This window comes from Schistocerca piceifrons, chromosome 1 (assembly GCF_021461385.2).
Source record: "Schistocerca piceifrons isolate TAMUIC-IGC-003096 chromosome 1, iqSchPice1.1, whole genome shotgun sequence".
NCBI lineage: Eukaryota > Metazoa > Arthropoda > Insecta > Orthoptera > Acrididae > Schistocerca > Schistocerca piceifrons.
The window spans coordinates 220,338,743-220,357,068 of NC_060138.1; positions in this window are offsets into that span (position 1 = coordinate 220,338,743).

Sequence of the window (18,326 nt, forward strand, 5' to 3'; positions counted from 1 at the left end):
ATAATACTACGGAACCTGAATCGTCCGAAATTTTGTAATCCTGCGCGTTCGCAGGTTACAACTACGCGAGATACTGTCACTGAAGCTACTGTCCTCGAACATCTAGTAGCTACAAGGTGTCGCTCATACCATGTGTATCAATGATCCCATCAGATTTAGCCACTCATTTTAAGCGATCTCATTTCGCAATTAAGACTATACTACAGGACGCCATTCGTGCCATATACGCGTCGATGCCGTCAAGCATGGAGCAAGTTATCAGGGCCCATGGTGGACTCTGTACCTACTATGCAACAGGGCACATTGCGAACCGAGGTGGGTTGGGTTGTTTTGGGGAAGGAGACCAGACAGCGAGGTCATTGGTCTCATCGGATTAGGGAAGGATGGGGAAGCAAGTCGGCCGTGCCCTTTCAAAGGAACCATCCCGGCATTTGCCTGGAGCGATTTAGGGAAATCACGGAAAACCTAAATCAGGATGGCCGGACGCGGGATTGAACCGTCGTCCTCCCGAATGCGAGTCCAGTGTGCTAGCGTGAACCAGGGTGACTAAAGTGCTAATAATTACTACAGAACATACTGATTTACATGTCCTGTGAATATGAATGTCCTATATCTAGTTGTTCAAGATGGTGTGTTTTCTTTATTATTATTTTTTTTTTACCTGCGGTATATTTCTGCTAGTAGCTTGATCATAAACACAGTTAGGGTTAGTTACGCCCGCAAGAGCGAGAGGAAGCTGATGCCTGTTTTATGGTTGCGAGAGGAATCTGTAATGAGGGTTCCCATATTAGCAAGGGAATGCAGCATCAAGAATAGCTTTTACACAGACAATATTAGTTCAGTCGTGGCAATTTGGTCACCTTTAGGTTGCTTTGTAGGAGAATCTGTAAATGTTAGGGAAAGCGATCGCCCCACACGTAAATGTGTCAGACGTAAGTGTGGTGACTCCGGATGTGAGCGGCAGCGCACGGAGCAGTTTGCGGTCGTGAGAGATAGCCTACTGCTGGCATGAGTAATGCGGGCGCGAATGAGCCGCATCTCCGGCCCGCGCAGCGCTGCCCGTATTTCAGTCATCCGACGCCGCGGGGGGCCGATCCCGCGTCCCTCAAACACCGGCCCAATCTATTGCCTCCGCGCGCGCGCAGATTTACGGCGGCGCGCCACTTAACACGGGCCGCACGTACCGCCCGCGGAGGGAGGGTGGGAGGGAGGCGGCCGTCTAGTCGCGGCCGTGTCGGGGGTGGGGGTGGGCGTGGGGGCGGCAAACAATGAGCGCTGCTGCCTGGCAACGCCGCTCGCTCTACGCGTCTCACCCCCAGTCTCTGGCGCGTCACAGTGCAACATAGTCTGTGTAATCTTTCTACTGCAGAAACATCGCTTGTGACCTTGCTGAATTAAAGTGTCAGTCGTAACCTCCGATTCATCGTACGAGATTCCTTGATGTGGAGCGGAGTATCACGCGCATCTGCAGCCAGAATACACACGCTTCTGGTTAGACGGTCCAGCCACGTTAATGTGCCTACGTCCGACGTCAAGGTGCAATAATCGCTCACAAATGGCAACTGGCAGCTCTAGAAGTGGAGGATGCATAAAGCGTATCAGGGGGGACGCGGAAAACAGTGCAATCCTGTCGCAATACGGAAACGGAGCGATTCATCGGGCCTCGGAAAGGGCTTGATCATTGGCTTCCGGCCGAGGGTGGAAGCCTTTCCGTAACGGCTAAGTTTGTAAACGGTTCGCGTGTCGCCACTGCAGTTAAAGTATACCAAGCGTGACAAAATGATGCTATCCAAAATCGATGCAGAGGCAACTGTGGTGCATGGGGAGCCAGAGGTGTGTATGGACGAATAGACGAGCAGCTGTTGAGCAAGCGAAAGCCCAGATGAACCAAGGGTCTGAATGAATCAATTACAAAAATTATGTTAAGTTGGACTTTGGACTGGGGTAGTCAGTACTGCTGTAGTAGCCATAATGCCACTGTGGTGTACTGGTTAGTACATTGCTTTCCACAATATATATAAATTACCTAGTAGATAGTGTCGGAAGTTCCATGCAGCTTTTCGAGCATGATGCTGTAGTATACAGAGAAGTTGCAGCATTAGAAAATTACAGCGAAATGCAGGAAGATCTGCAGCGGACAGGCACTTGGTGCAGGGAGTGGCAACCGACCCTTAACATAGACAAATGTAATGTATTGCGAATACGTAGAAAGAAGGATCCTTTATTGTACGATTATATGATAGCGGAACAAACACTGGTACCAGTTGCTTCTGTAAAATATCTGAGAGTATGCGTACGGAACGATTTGAAGTGGAATGATCATATAAAATTAATTGTTGGTACGGCGTGTGGCGGATTGAGATTCATTGGGAGAGTAGTCCATCAACAAAGGAAGTGGCTTACAAAACACAGCTTACTTGAGTAATGCTCATCGGTGTGGGATCCGCACCAGGTCGGGTTGACAGAGGACATAGAGAAGATCCAAAGAAGAGCGCCGTGTTTCCTCACAGGGTTATTTGGAAAGCGTGATAGCGTTACGGAGATGTTTAGCAAACTCAAGTGGCAAACTTTGCAAGAGAGGCGCTCTGCATCGCGATGTAGCATGCTGTCCAGGTTTCGAGAGGGTGCATTTCTGGATGAGGTATCGAATATATTGCTTCCCCCTACTTATACCTCCCGAGAAGATAACGAATGTAAAATTAGATTCGAGCGCGCACGGAGTCTTTCCGGCTATGGTTCTTCCCGCGAACCATACGAGACTGGAACAGGGAAGGGAGGTTATAACAGTGGCACGTAAAGTGCCCTCTGCCACTCACCGTTGGGTGACTTGCGGAGTATAAATGTAGATGTAGATGTAGAACAGCAGCAGGAACCTGGTTCATGCACCCACAGTGACTGCTGTTGATCGGTGACGAAGCCTGCAATTTGCACGCTACTGTCGCAATTGGACGCCCACTATTGGCATTTTAGATGAATCACTTTTTATGCTCCATCATACAGATGGTCGTGGGCCTGTACATCGTGGAATGAGTGAAACCAAACAACTTACAACAACTGTCAGAACAGGTTAAAAGCTGAGGCTGTGGGCTAAGATTTGTGCCACAGCCGGGACTTGATGTCAGGCCTTCTGCTTACCAGGCAGATGAACTAACCACTACACCACCGCGGCATTATGGCGAGTACAGCAACAGTGACTACCTCAGTCCAATGTCCTACCTAACATAAATCTTATAATTCATTGATTCAGTTTCTTTCCTTATCGAAGCTAAAACTGAGACTCATATGTCTCCAGGAAAATGTAATTCCATCAGATCAATCGTCAGAGCATTATGGGCTTGGTAGTGTTTTCGTGGCATTATCTGGGCGATCTCGTCGTTCTGGAAGGTATGGTGGATCGACACAAGTACGCATCTATCCTCAGGGACCATATTCAGCCCGAAATCCGGCTTTTTTTACCACTGCACGACGGCATCTACCAGCAGGACAATGTAATACGTCACACAACTCACAGTGTATGTGCAAAGTTCGAAGAATGCCGCTGTGAGTGTACCGTAAGAGGTTCGCACTTCAAAAGTCACCTTTTGATAGGTGATCACTTAATGTGACTGGACAGTGCATCTACCATCACATGACCACCTCACAAACTCCCGTATTCAGGATGTAGAAATGGGCAGCTTTGGTGTTGAAAAGAAGCTGCATGAGTTGAAAGCAAATGAGTCGTCATGTCCGCACGGATACCCAGTTTGGTGTTACAGAGACTGACCCCTTACTTAGCTTGCATCTACCGCCAGTTCCTCACCCAGAGGGAAGTCCCAACCGACTGAAGGAAAAAAAAAGCGCAATTGACTTCCGTGTAACGGGTGTCACTGCTGTGGTTCGTCAGGGACATTTTCTCTGGCATTTCGGCAGATATTTTCAATTTTGTTTCTGCAACGTATACATCGAGTCAGCCTAAACAAATCGTGCTCATCCCATCTCAGATACGACGCCCAGCATAGACAGAGAGCGTCGGTTTCTTTCCCATTAAAAATAAAGTGATTTTTAAATCATAATTTTAGCTGCTCATTTGACAGAGCGGCACCAGGTTAGTGTAGTGCGTTATTAGTTTTATCGGCATGTATTTACAGTAATAGTAAAACACAGGGAAAAATCAGTACTTTAGCAGCAACTGAGCAGCGCTTCTGCATGACGGTAGAAGTCGGCTTGGGTCAGTGTGTTGTTACTGCTGCTAGAGTACTGGTTATTCTTCATGGGAATGTACATCGACAAAACATGTAAAGCACTAGACTAATATGGGATCTCTCTGTCGAATGGGAATGTAAAATTGCACTTCATAAATCATTTTCTTTATGAAGAGAAACAAACGGATGCTTTCCATCGACGCTCGTCGTCGTATGAAAGCCGTGCCGAGCAGTATTTAATACACGTTGCGAAAACCAAATTGCAATAATCTGCCGAAACAGCAGAGAATATGTGCCTGACGACTCTTAGAAGGGACACCAGGTATATGATGGAGAAAGCAATGGACCCACAAAATCACAGAATGCATCCTTAACGTCGGTTTGCTACAGATTTCGTTAGCGTATACTCAGTTGGTATAAAATTAATTTTCTTGGGAGAGGAAAGCTTTGTACAAAAATAAATACGGATTTAGGAGGCACTGAGCCCGCAAAACGCAATTGGCCTTTTTCTCGCACGATATCCTGCAAACCATGTTTTAGGGCAGCAGGTGGACTCCATATAGCTAGATGGCCGGAAAGCGTTTAACGCATTATGAACTGCTAACGAATGTCCCAGCGTACAGAATAGGTTTTCAGATATGTGAGTAACTCGAAGAGTTAAATAATAGAACCAAATACATTGCCCAGCATGGCAAGCGTTGGGCGGACACAAAGGTATTGTTAGTGTGATAGGACCAATCTTCTTATTCTTACGCATGAAAGATATGACGGATACGGAGAGCATCAGTCTATGACTAGCTGCTCATGGCACTTTCGTGTACAGGGAAGCGGCGTCGTTTGTAGGAAGATATGGGATCACTTGCAAAAATCTTCTATTTGGTTTATAAAGGCAGCTTGCTCTAAATATGTCTTTGAGTGGTAGAAGAAAACACCTAATGTTCGAATACAGAATTTGTGGTGTGGTGTCTGACACAGTCATGTCGATTAAATATCTAGACTTAACCTAGAAAGCGACATGGTTTGAGACCAGCATGTAAGTTTGCTTGTATGGAAATTGAAGAGACGAATTCAGTTTACTGAATGAATTCTAGGTGAGTGTAGCTGATCTATAAAGGAGACCATGTACAGAAAAATTGTGCGACCGATTCTTGTGTATTGCTCGAGTGTTTGGTATCCCCACCACATTGGATTGAAACCTAACATAAAAGCAATTCAAACGCATACTGGATAATTTCTTACCGGTAGGTTCAATCAGCATGATAGTATTACAAAAATTCTTTGTTTACTTAAATGGAAATCACTGGAGGGAAGAAGATATTCTTTTCATGAAACGCTGTTGAGAAATTTTAGAGAATAGGATTATAGACAGACTGCAGAACTATCGTGTCGCGTACCGAGCGAGGTGGCGCAGTGGTTATCACACTGGACTCGCATTCGGGAGGACGTTTCCTATGGCACCAGCCAGGCAAATGCACACAAAATTCTTCACACTGCAGCACTGCTAAGTGAGGTCGAGAACTACTTCTACAAATCTTGGTATGAGGGACATTGAAATGCATCTGGACGAATGCTAAATAAGTTATTTTCGAGTTGGGATCTGTGCCTGAAGGACATCCTGAGCTGTGTTTTCAGTACCTGGCCTTTTGATGAAACTGAAGAAAGATGGGCTGAACGAGAGATAGCCATCTCATTGCCTTCATGCTGGAAGCTAGGTTTCAGTCATTGTTGAAACCTTTTTCTCTCTTACTTGTGGGAGAGGTTTGGCAGCATCTGCAAGCCACTTCACAGGTTCAGGGACTGCAAATTTCCCACACACACAACGCGGGAAGGCAGCTCAATGATTAACTGAAAAAGACATCGTCTAAGTTTGGGGTTGGATGACAGTTTAGAAAAATCTTATTGGTTTAACCCTGACCGAGCCATTCCCATTGGTGGAAGCTTATTGGCAAAGATTTTGTGCAGAGTAAATATGAACTGTAGGATTGTTAGAGCAGTCGGGATAGGTCGGGGACGAGGACACTGTGGCTAGAGGCACGCGGAACCGAACAGACTTGTCCGAGAAGCGCAACCTGCTATTTTCTGAATGAATTCAAGACATCATCACTGATAACTTGCTGCCACAAGCAGGTCACAACACATTCAGGACTTGCCGCTTTGATTCGTCGATTCTGGTGAGAGCAGCTAGCTGCGTAGGTTATCACGGGATGATTATATTACGTGTTTCATACGAAACATGGTTAGGCAACGCGATTCGTTTTCTAGTCTCATAATCGAGGGTTGATCTATGAGCGAGTGGGTTTAGGCCTTTGCATATGCAGACTAAGTCTTGTTTTCTCGTACGATCGTAACAATTCTTGCACGAACAACCATGGTTATGAGTTCTAGAAAATGATCAGTTGAGGTGAGGTTCACTCACATCTTACCTAATCCATGTGCGCCTTTCCAACCCGATCTAGTACTCAGTTAAATTGTTTCAATGTTCAAAATTTGTCATCCTTTTTGGTTTCTCTTGTATCATTATTATTCACATTACTGTGTATATTTTCTTTTTGATGTGTGTTCTCCTGAAGATTAAATGAAGTTGGGGTTAATATGGGCGACATCTTTCAATACAGTAGGAAGCTGACCCCCTCCAGTCATTGACACTTTGTGATTTTGTGTGAAGTGACAACACACTGAACTCATGGCAGTACTTTTAATACACACATCAAGAAAAGGTTTGAATCACCTCGGTTCCTAGAGTTCCGGAACCTGCACAGGAAACTGGAATAGAGATCAACATAAACATCATTTCCGCCATTTTTATTTGCTCATGAAAACCACACGTTGCATGTTGTACCACCATACAGCGAGAAGTTCAGAGGTCGTGGTCCAGATTGCTGAACACGCCGGTACCTCTACTACCCAGTAGCACGCCCTGTTGCATTGATGCATACCTGTATTCGTCTTGGCATACTACCACAAGTTCATCAAGGCACTATTGGTCCAGATTGTTCCACTCCTCAACGGCGATTCGGTGTGGATCCCTCAGGGTGGTTGGTGGTTCACGTCGTCCGTAAACAGCCCTTTTCAGTCCATCCCAGATGTCATTCACAAGATGTGCACGATGGTGACGCGCATTCTCGTTCATGAAGACGAATGCCTCACCAATACGCTGCTGATATGGTTGCACTATCGGTCGGAGGAAGGCATTCACGTATCGTACAGCTGTTACGGCGCCTACCATGACCACCAAAGGCGTACGTCGGCCCACATAATGCCATCCAAAAACAGCAGGGAATCTCCAGCTTGCTGAACTCGCCTGACCGGGTTGCCTCCAAACACGTCTCCGACGATTGCCTGGTTGAAGGAAAATCGACACTCATGTGTAAAGAGAACTTTATGACAATTCTGAGCGGTCCTTTTGGCATGTTGTTGGGCCCATCTGTGCCGCGCTGCACGGTATCGTGGTTGCAAAGATGGACCTCGCCATGGATGTGGGGAGTGAATTCACGCATCATGCAGCCTATTTCACACTGAGTCGTGACACGACGTCCTGTAGCTGCACGAAAAGCAATTTCAATATGATGAAGTTGCTGTCAGGTTTCCTCCGAGCCATAATCCGTAAGTAACGGTCATACTAACCGCGGTATTGACCGTCTAGGCATGGCTGAACTACAGACAACATGAGCCGTGTACCTCTTTCCTGGTGGAACGACTGGAACTGATCGGGTGTCGGACCTCCTCCATCTAATAGGCGCGGCTCATGCATGGTTGTTTCCATCTTTGGGCGGGTTTGGTGACGTCTCTTAACAATAAAAGGACTGTCTGTGATACAATATCCACAGTCAACGTCTATATTCAGGCGTTCTGGGAACCGGGGTGATACAAAACTTTCTTTGATGTGTGTTAGAATCTTAACACGCCCATTTTTCTCTCGATGTCATTGGACACATAACTTTCTAAACCTACATGGCGTTTTGTATTATTTGATACTACTTCTCTACAGCACTATGTAAGTTACGTATTCTTTCTGTACTTATACTGTATATATCTAAGCAATGTATTTCACATCCCGCTATATCTATTTTGTCTAATTATACGATCCACTGCGCGAAAGAGTCAGTTCTATGCCTAAGTCAGGATTAGCAGTTTTTCTCTCGGTCGGTCCAGCCGGAACAGCTTATTAAAATGACCAAAGGTTGGTTAGCTCGCGTCGGCACCAACCACATTTGCGATTAGAAAGGAAAGTGAATGACTAGCAGTGGAACAAGATGCCGTCCGCTACGCTCCATATAGCATATGTAAATCGGCAACGTGCGAAACATATTTTAGGCACATCTTCTCTAAACACTCTTAGTAAGATGGGCAGGTGACAGAGATGTGTTTAGCTCTAGGGATCCAAATCCTTACACACACGTTATTTTGTTTTGTTAACCATTGTTTTTCAGAACTCACTCACTTTAATTATGTGGCTACTTCCTTTGTTAACTGAAACTGTTATTATTTTCATTGTCGTAACAGAAGCCGGTTAATGAAGGCTGTTCCTCACATCCTTGTTCAGCTCAGGTACCGTAATGTATAACTTACTGTAGATGGGATATTAATTTCCTCTTCTGCTGTCCCATACTCTTTCTCCAAAACAAAGCGATGGGCAAGAGCGAAGATTGGCCCAAAGAAAAGTAAGAAAAAAGCATATTGGAACTGCAGCTTTATTTTGCTTTTGCAATGATTTACCGTCCCTTATCTGTTCCTGTTTACAAGCTGTGATTCAGTTTGGCCAGTTTTGTCGAAATACAATGTATATTTGGTCTGCATTCTGTCACTGACTAAGAACTTGTCGCTGAAACTGATGAGATACAGCTATACTCCGACCTGTACTGCAGATAAATGTCTGACGGCTGTCCTTTAGCCACGCTGGCACGCAGACAGGATCTGTTGGCACGTAATTGCATTCCATAGGGACAAATTAATCAGTGGATTAAATGGCAGGCTAATAGATTTTTGATAATCAGGTCGCTAAATGAAAGATAAATGTGTCGTATAAGCGAGGGCATTTGTATTTCCGTGCTGACTACCTCATTAGAAATGAACATCTCGCATGGAATAAATATTTGGACTTGTAACGAACGAAACATCTTTCATTGATAGTTTTCTTAAACTAAACTCTATGGTGCTGATGCCATCAGTAGACTAGCTTGCCCACCAAGCACTTCTTCATTCTCCTTCTAAGCATCTGACTGGGCATCAGTGCATGCCTCGGTTATCTTTTTGCTTGCTATTAACGCCTACTTTGAAAACAGAAGTTTCAATCTTTTTTAAGTTCCTTCTGAGTTGCCTTGGCGTGAAAAAGTGACCGCAAAGAAAAATTTGTAGCGCCATCTGGAATGTAACGTGAGTACTTCATCTGGCAGGCTGATTGGCTATTGGGAATGCTGTGTCACCTTGTGTGTTCACGTACGCAAAGAGAAAAACTCTGACGTACTAAGAGAAAGACGAGTGGGGTTGCAGATCGCATCATACGGCACAAAATGTCTTGGACGAAATATTTCGCTTTTAGTTTCAGCTATCGTTATACGTGAATACCATAGCGTGAAGAATATCACGCACAAGCTGATACTTATTCAACAAAACATCAGCACGACGGAAGTGTACTTCTGTGCGCACGGTACTCCAGAAACTGTATTTCGAATGCTTGTGTCATGAAAGAGTCTTGTATTGGTTCTTATGTTGCCATCTATAGATGCTTCTGTTTGAATCACTTCTGTCACCTACAGACCTACAGTTGCGAGCCTCGAGTCACGTATATTTCCTTTTTTTTTTTTTTTTTTCGCTGCAGAAGTGTTCATTCCTCCTTCTAACAATCTTTCGGGGTCGGGGTTTTCTCTGCCTCGTGATGACTGGGTGTTGTGTGTGATGTCCTTAGGTTAGTTATGTTTAAGTAGTTCTACGTCTAGGGGATTGATGACCATAGATGTTAAGTCCCATAGTGCTCAGAGCCATTTGAACCATTTGAACAATCCATCTGACCCTCATCAGTCGCCAGTGACATCACATACCAAAGTTTTCTAATCGGTTCGTTTGACTTCCCTTATATTCAGGTTCAGCGCCCACACAGAGCTGTGCTTTTCTTGAAACTTTTTCTGCTCTCAAAGTTGTGGCGGTTCCCTATCCTAAAAAGTACGAATAAGGGTTGCAACCTGTGGTTTAAGTTCAAATTTTTATGTAGTTTGACTTGGGTGAGCCGCCGTTATTTTGGGACCTAAAAAATATCTTCTGGAAATAAAAATTTACCAGCAGAAAAATTAGGAGTGGGCCCCATAATACGCAGTGGCTGCTATTAATAATGCTCCACGACTCTGGTCGCCGACAACCACAAAGAGCACCAAACGACAACACAATGAATAAATAACTGTTATAGTTCCACACAGCTATTAACTAAAAAGAAATACAGACTCTGCAAATTGAGTAAAAATAAAATAATTTCCCCTTTCTTATTATTTGTGAATCTCTCCATTCACAAATTTTACCATTTAATCTGCCATTTTCTAACACATGTAAATGATGTTAGAAGTTTAGCAGACCATGTACCGTACATCTCTAATAGCTACCTTCTCTCTCACTGTAAGCGAAAATCGACTTTCTAAATTAAGTACATGGTGTTCAGTGCACGATGGAACATCAAAGTAATTGTTATGATTCAAATATTTTTTCAAAGTAGAGTCTAAGACCATCATATATTTTAGTATATCTGTTACAAGGCAGAAGTTTTAAACTTAATTTACTCTTAGCTCCCTCTGACCAGAATCGGTCTTTTAAAAGCTACTTCCGATTCATCAAATGCCTTATGATTATCATGAGACACAAGTGGCCTATTAGGGAACACCACCCCTTACATAGTTTACAGTAAATCTAATTTTCCATTCGTCTCATCACTCTTTAGGGAATATATCCTGAAACGATTGTTCCATTTGTGTCCTGTTAATTATTTCAGGTGTTTAGTTACGCACTGCTAATATTATCTGAAGTTACTATCCATTACTTTTATTCTTTCGTTAATGCTGACTGCACTTCTTTTGTCTTGTATAATTAATTTTATATTGAGCATATCATTTTGTTAGTTCATAACTTACCATTTTTTTCCACTGTCTCAAATTGTTCAGTTACCCCAGAGTTTATCCTGAAACTACTAGATATGTTCTCCATCACTATGCTTTGATTTTTTGCAAGATACCACTTAAAAGCCATTCACGTCGGCTATTTCCTCCTTAATTGAACAAATAGTTTAACGCTGTTCCCAACTAGTTTCAGCCATCAAAGTTTCAGTTTGAATGAATAAAGCGGAAATTTTCTTATACACTACTGTTGTGATTTCATCCTTAAACTTAAGTTTTCATGACACATAATTATTACTTCTAGTCAAGGTTTCTCAAGATCACTTCTTAATTTATTACTACGTTTTGATTTTAATACTCTGTCGTTAACTCCTATATCTCTGTTTTTAGATATTGATAGCGAATTTTTCTTCGAGTCTACTAGAGCTAGAACTCGTTTTAGTGAACATTTCTGGGATCCAACTAAGAACTTTTCATCTCCTGAAGCACTACAGACACTATTACTTGACTACTTCACCTTATTTAATACTTATATTTTGTCAATTTCAAATTCACTCTTCTATACTGCCAGTATTACAGTCTAATCTGACATTTTTGTATCTGAACCTTCTTTGTTTTCCATGTGAGGCAGAAGACGTCTACAGACGTTAAAGTAACCTCTGGCGTGCCACAGGGGAGTGTTATGGGACCATTACTTTTCACAATATATATAAATGACTTAGTAGATTGTGTCGGAAGTTCCATGCGGCTTTTCGCGGATGATGCTGTAGTATACAGAGAAGTTGCTGCATTAGAAAATTGTAGCGAAATACAGGAAGATCTGCAGCGGATAGGCACTTGGTGCAGGGAGTGGCAACTGACCCTTAACATAGACAAATGTAATGTATTGCGAATACATAGAAAGAAGGATCCTTTATTGTATGATTATATGATAGCGGAACAAACACTGGTAGCAGTTACTTCTGTAAAATATCTGGGAGTATGCGTACGGAACGATTTGAAGTGGAATGATCATATAAAACTAATTGTTGGTAAGGCGGGTACCAGGTTGAGATTCATTGGGAGAGTGCTTAGAAAATGTAGTCCATCAACAAAGGAGGTGGCTTACAAAACACTCGTTCGACCTATACTTGAGTATTGCTCATCAGTGTGGGATCCGTACCAGGTCGGGTTGACGGAGGAGATAGAGAAGATCCAAAGAAGAGCGGCGCGTTTCGTCACTGGGTTATTTGGTAACCGTGATAGCGTTACGGAGATGTTTAATAAACTCAAGTGGCAGACTCTGCAAGAGAGGCGCTCTGCATCGCGGTGTAGCTTGCTCGCCAGGTTTCGAGAGGGTGCGTTTCTGGATGAGGTATCGAATATATTGCTTCCCCCTACTTATACTTCCCGAGGAGATCACGAATGTAAAATTAGAGAGATTAGAGCGCGCACGGAGGCTTTCAGACAGTCGTTCTTCCCGCGAACCATACGCGACTGGAACAGGAAAGGGAGGTAATGACAGTGGCACGTAAAGTGCCCTCCGCCACACACCGTTGGGTGGCTTGCGGAGTATCAATGTAGATGTAGAAGTAACTGATTTAAATAAAAGTTATTCTTCCTAAATTAATTTACGAGTACATATACTGCTACGTAGCCATGGCATAGCCGCTACATAAATCAGTCATGGACCGAAATGTGAACACCCCCATCGGAGACTTGCTAGATGATGATGTCCCCCAACACCAGTTTGCGAAGTCATTCAGACACAGAAGGTCTCGAGTGCTACTGAGAGCGTAATCTGCTGGCAGTACAGTGCCAGAATCTGAAAATAGTTGACAGCGACTCATCCCAGAGAGAGGAAGAGGTAATATGGCTCCTCTTCCTGATCGGTTGAAGGCTCGTCAAACTGTGGTAAGTTGTTGTGACAAAACTAAAACACACGTGTCGCCGTATTGGTGTGATCTAGTCAATAAGCTCACAGCCAGCTCCTATCACGTAACAGTTGTGCCATCTGTGTCCAGCTTGAAGTAGGTGTAGTTGATCATCGGACCTCTGTCTGGGCAACCGGTCTAATGTAGTTCACCAGAATCGACAAGCACAGCAGCAAGCAATGAGATATGAGCAACATTCCCGTGTCTCTCTTGCAGCTCATCTTATAGTGACGAACCAGAGTCTAGAATCTTCTCCAACTAAGTGATTTTTCTCAACCAAAAAAAAAAACTCCATATGAAATCAAGCTACATCCTAGCGGAACAAGCCACCAGGGTGGCGGCTTTTCTAAAAAAACTTGAAGGACTAGAACTCGAGTGTAATTTAAAGTATTAATATAGTCTGACTCTGCTGATCCGCTTTTATTAGGGGCCTAAAGCAAAAATCGCCTGTAAATATGAACTTCCCAACAGAAAAATGATGACTGAAGCCCCTGAATACGAAACTGACTCTGATAATAATGTTACGCTACTTGGGACACCGACAACTGTTAAACAGTACCAGACAACAAAACAAGGAATCAAGGCACAATGGAATTAATTATATTAGTTTCCAGTGAGCACTGATATAAATCAATGGAGAAAGTTGAAAATTTGTGCCAGATCAGGAATCGAACCCGCCTTTCCTGCCCACTAGGAATATGCCTGACCACTGAGCCACCCTGACACAAACTGCAAACTCACTGAAAATAAAATACTCTTACTTTCATATTATTTCGTTATGTAAAAGAAAGAAGACCTGCTAAGAACAATGAAGAAGCTCACTGTAAAGAAATTTACAGACACTGCACCTGGTGGTAATAATATCTAACAGTTTCAAAACCAATAATAACAATAATAATGATAATAGTAGTGGCTCTATTCCAACACAACCACAACAAGTCAGTCCAAATTGGATACAAAGCTATGACTGACGAAAACATTATTCATGTAATGTTTTTTTTGTTTTCTTTTTTTTTTTTTTTAATGGCAATGACAGGTTGTGGACGTCGTATCTTACTTGACTGTCCCGCATCTCCACCACCTTAGCGTCAATCATCCGGGCCCAGCACTCGAAGGTTTACGACGACTCAGAAACTCTTGGAAGGTGCCGTAAAACAGATTTCTTTCTACAAATATTAATGCAAGGATTATTCTGAACTTGCCGCTCTTTTCACTGAACAACAATTTGGAATTAATATTTTTCCTCACTTGTACTTGAAATTAATGCCTTACCAGGGAATAAAAAATTGAATGAAACTGGACCTTTACAAAGTTTATATTTTTGGGAATTATCAGGTGTTTATTTTTCTAGGCTCCATTTTGTCTTACACAAACGGTGGTACATGTCTTTTTTAACATTTTTTACTTATCTATTTTACAACTGAGGTAACAAAATTCTTGAGGAGTATCCTGTCTAAGCTTAATGCTTAGCAATCCAGCACGTCCAAATCCCTCGCTCACCAATACTTCAGTTTTCTTTACGTTTATGTGCAATCGTAACCATCAGTTGGTTCAGTCTCCGATTCAATAAGCACGCGATTCATTTCATAATCACTTTTGCTAACTACTGTTCAGTCATTAGCGACCCATGGCTTGCAAGTTTTCTGTCAGTGACCAACAGCTCCCAAGCAGACAGAGTTCTTTACTTTGAGCATTAGTCATCAGCATACAAATTCAACAGCAGTGCTTTGCATCTTTCCTAATTTCGGCCGCTGGTATCACTCCATCAGTAACAATCATGACCAGTATGTTCCGCATACCATCCCTCACTGTAGCTGATACGGCACTGCCTAAGAATGAAAAATGTTTCAGTCCTTTACTATTTATGGAAAACCTTTTTGAAGTCTATACGTGCGTTTGTGTTTGCGTGTTTCCTTATTTTTCGAAAATCTGTCGCACATTACTAAGCACAGTACTAAATTGCTGCTTGCGTTCTCAGTCTTCTGAGGCTAGACTGGTTCTATTATTAATCACTTCCAATTACCTTTAAACAACATTTATTAAAAGCGGTTTCATTTTTATTTAAATAAGTTTCCTAATTTATAGGTTAAAATTAAGAGAATAAAGTAGCATGAAGATTGTGATCCTCAAAAATGGCAAGGAAACTACAAGATATTGTTAACACAACGTGTTTTTCAGTTGGTTGGACGTGGATCGGCCCCCTTGGATCTGTTCGGGGCATCGGCGGCCTGCAGATAACATTCTAGTCAGGTAAACGCGCCCATTCACGGGCTGACGCTAGCTACTGCAAACAGTAAATCCGGCGCACCTCGTGAGTCCACAAGCAGGGTCGTCAAACTGTAGGACTCTGAGTAAGACATGAGAGACTAAGGAAAAGAAATATAACAGAAAGACTGACTTTACAGAATGGAGGCGCAAAGAAACTACGTCTTCCCCCACCCACCATCCTTTCAAGGTATGGTTGGGAATTATTGCGCAGCGGATTGTATCGACCAAGAGCTGCTTTTAAACTCTAGAAGTAGTGACAGCGCCATTCACGCCACTTCATGTGATAGATTTAAAGCTTTACGGAAAAAAAAAACTAAGACTTGGTTGTGAAACCTGTCTTAGAAGAAGATAAGTTTCTTCCGAGACCATTCATTAATTAACAGGAACCGTACTGCTCGATCATGAAAAATTTAGTCAACTTGAGACTTTGCGTTATTAAATCTAGTGGACAAGTATTCAGAGCAACTGAAAATAAAGCATCTGTTCAAAGACAAAAATGAAATCAAGTAAAGACTTTTACCACGATTTTATGAAGAGATATGATTGGGCACCGGAGTCTACGAATTTGCTACAAGTTGACAGATTCAATGACGAACTAGATGAGCCGATGAAGTTCCTAACCATTCACTGAACAAGGAAAACTTTTTGCAAAAAAAGACTTTTTTCATATTATAATTTCATGTCTCATAGAATCCTCTAAAAATTTAAACGAGAAAAATGCAAATCGTGGAAAAAATTAAAATATGGGCATACATTTGTGACTTAGAATTTTTTAATTCTGTCAATTAACGTATCATAGCATAGTTTAGTGTGAAGAATGTTCCAATGCAACCTTCAGAAAATATTATGATTTCGAAAATGCTTACCTATCTGATTCTACTGGACCTTCCCCAAGACAAGACAAGACACCTAACCGGTGCCCGCAAAGTGGTAATTTATGATGTACGGATAATAGAGTGTGCACACTTCAATTTTATATCACGTAAATTACGACTCCATCAAAGTTGGGAGAGCTTTATGACGTTGTCGTGACGTTATTAACCAAATATTAATGCAATTAGTTTTCAAATGATATATTGCTCTTAAATCCTAATTCTTGAACTTATGCTCAAGCGATACGCTAGTTAGTCGTATTATTGTTTCAGTTATTTATCTGATCGTTTCACTTGCCTATTATCTGCCCTTACATAATTGTTATCAATTCTTGATTTCTTTTCCCTTTCGCCACGTTTCTTCATTTTCTGACTCACCCTTGCTCGCTATTCTTCCGACATTGCTGTTCCTGTTCTTCTTGCTTTCTGCTCTGGTAGCTCCACCACACCCGCTATTTTCTGCTCTTAAGCTCTCTCTATTACCCGTATCATCTTTATTTACCCCACATTTCGCTATACAGGGTGAATCACCTAACGTTACCGCTGGATATATTTCGTAAACCACATCAAATACTGACGAACCGATTCCACAGACCGAACGTGAGGAGAGGGCTAGTGTAATTGTTTAATACAAACCATACAAAAATGCACGGAAGTATGTTTTTTAACACAAACCTACGTTTTTTTAAATGGAACCACGTTAGTTTTGTTAGCACATCTGAACATATAAACAAGTACGTAATCAGTGCCGTTTGTTGCATTGTAAAATGTTGATTACATCCGGAGATATTGTAGCCTAAAGTTGGCGCTTGAAACCTCCGACGTTCAGTTGCGTGTTGTAACAAACATGGGCCACGGTCGGCGAGCAGCATCTGCAGGGACATGTTTAGGATGACGACTGTGTTTGCGAGTGCGGCTGTAGTGCACTGTTGTGGTTTGGTCTAGCTGTCGCAGTGTCCGCGTGTAGCGCTTGCTGCTATTGTTATTCTGCATTCGTCTCCGCACGCAGACCAATTGTAGTACACCGTGTTACCAGACGTCTGTGATAGTGTAGTGTTGTAGGAACTGTGACCATGGTGTATTCGAACTCTGAAAAGGCAGAGATGATACTCATCTATGGCGGGTGTCGACGAAATGCAGCTGAAGCCTGCAGGGTGTACGCAGAACGGTACCCGGACAGAGAGCATCCAACGTGCTGCACATTGCAAAACATCTTCCACCAACAGTATGCAACAGGTATGGTCGTAGCACGCAAACGGGTCCGTAACAGGCCCGTCACAGGAGAAGCGGGTGCAGTTGGTGTGTTACCTGCTGCTGCCATGAACCCACACATGAGTACACGGGACATTGCGAGAGCTGGTGGACTGAGTCAAAGTAGTGTCATGGGCATACTTCGTCGTCACCGCTTTCACCCGTTTCATGTGTCGCTACATCAGCAATTACATGGTGATGACTTTAATCATCAAATCAAATGGTTCAAATGGCTCTGAGCACTATGGGACTCAACTTCTGAGGTCATTAGTCCCCTAGAACTTAGAACTAGTTAAACCTAACTAACCTAAGGGCAACACACACATCCATGCCCGAGGCAGGATGTTTAATCATCGAGTGGAATTCTGTCAATGGGCATTAACAGAGAATGCGTTGCAGTTCTACCTGTTTACCGATGAAGCGGGTTTCACAAACCACGGGGCAGTGAATCTACGGAACATGCATTACTGGTCCGTGGACAATCCTCGCTGGCTCAGACAGGTAGAGCGACAGCGACCGTGGACTGTAAATGTATGGTGCGGAATCATTGGCGACCACCTCATTGGTCCTCACTTCTTTGCAGGGGCCCAAACAGCTGCAAAATACATCGCGTTTCTACAGAATGATCTGCCAACGTTGCTTGAAAATGTCCCACTGGAAATGCGTCGACGTATGTGGTATCAGCATGATGGTGCACCTGCACATTCCGCAATTAACACTAGGCTGACCCTTGACAGGATGTTCGAC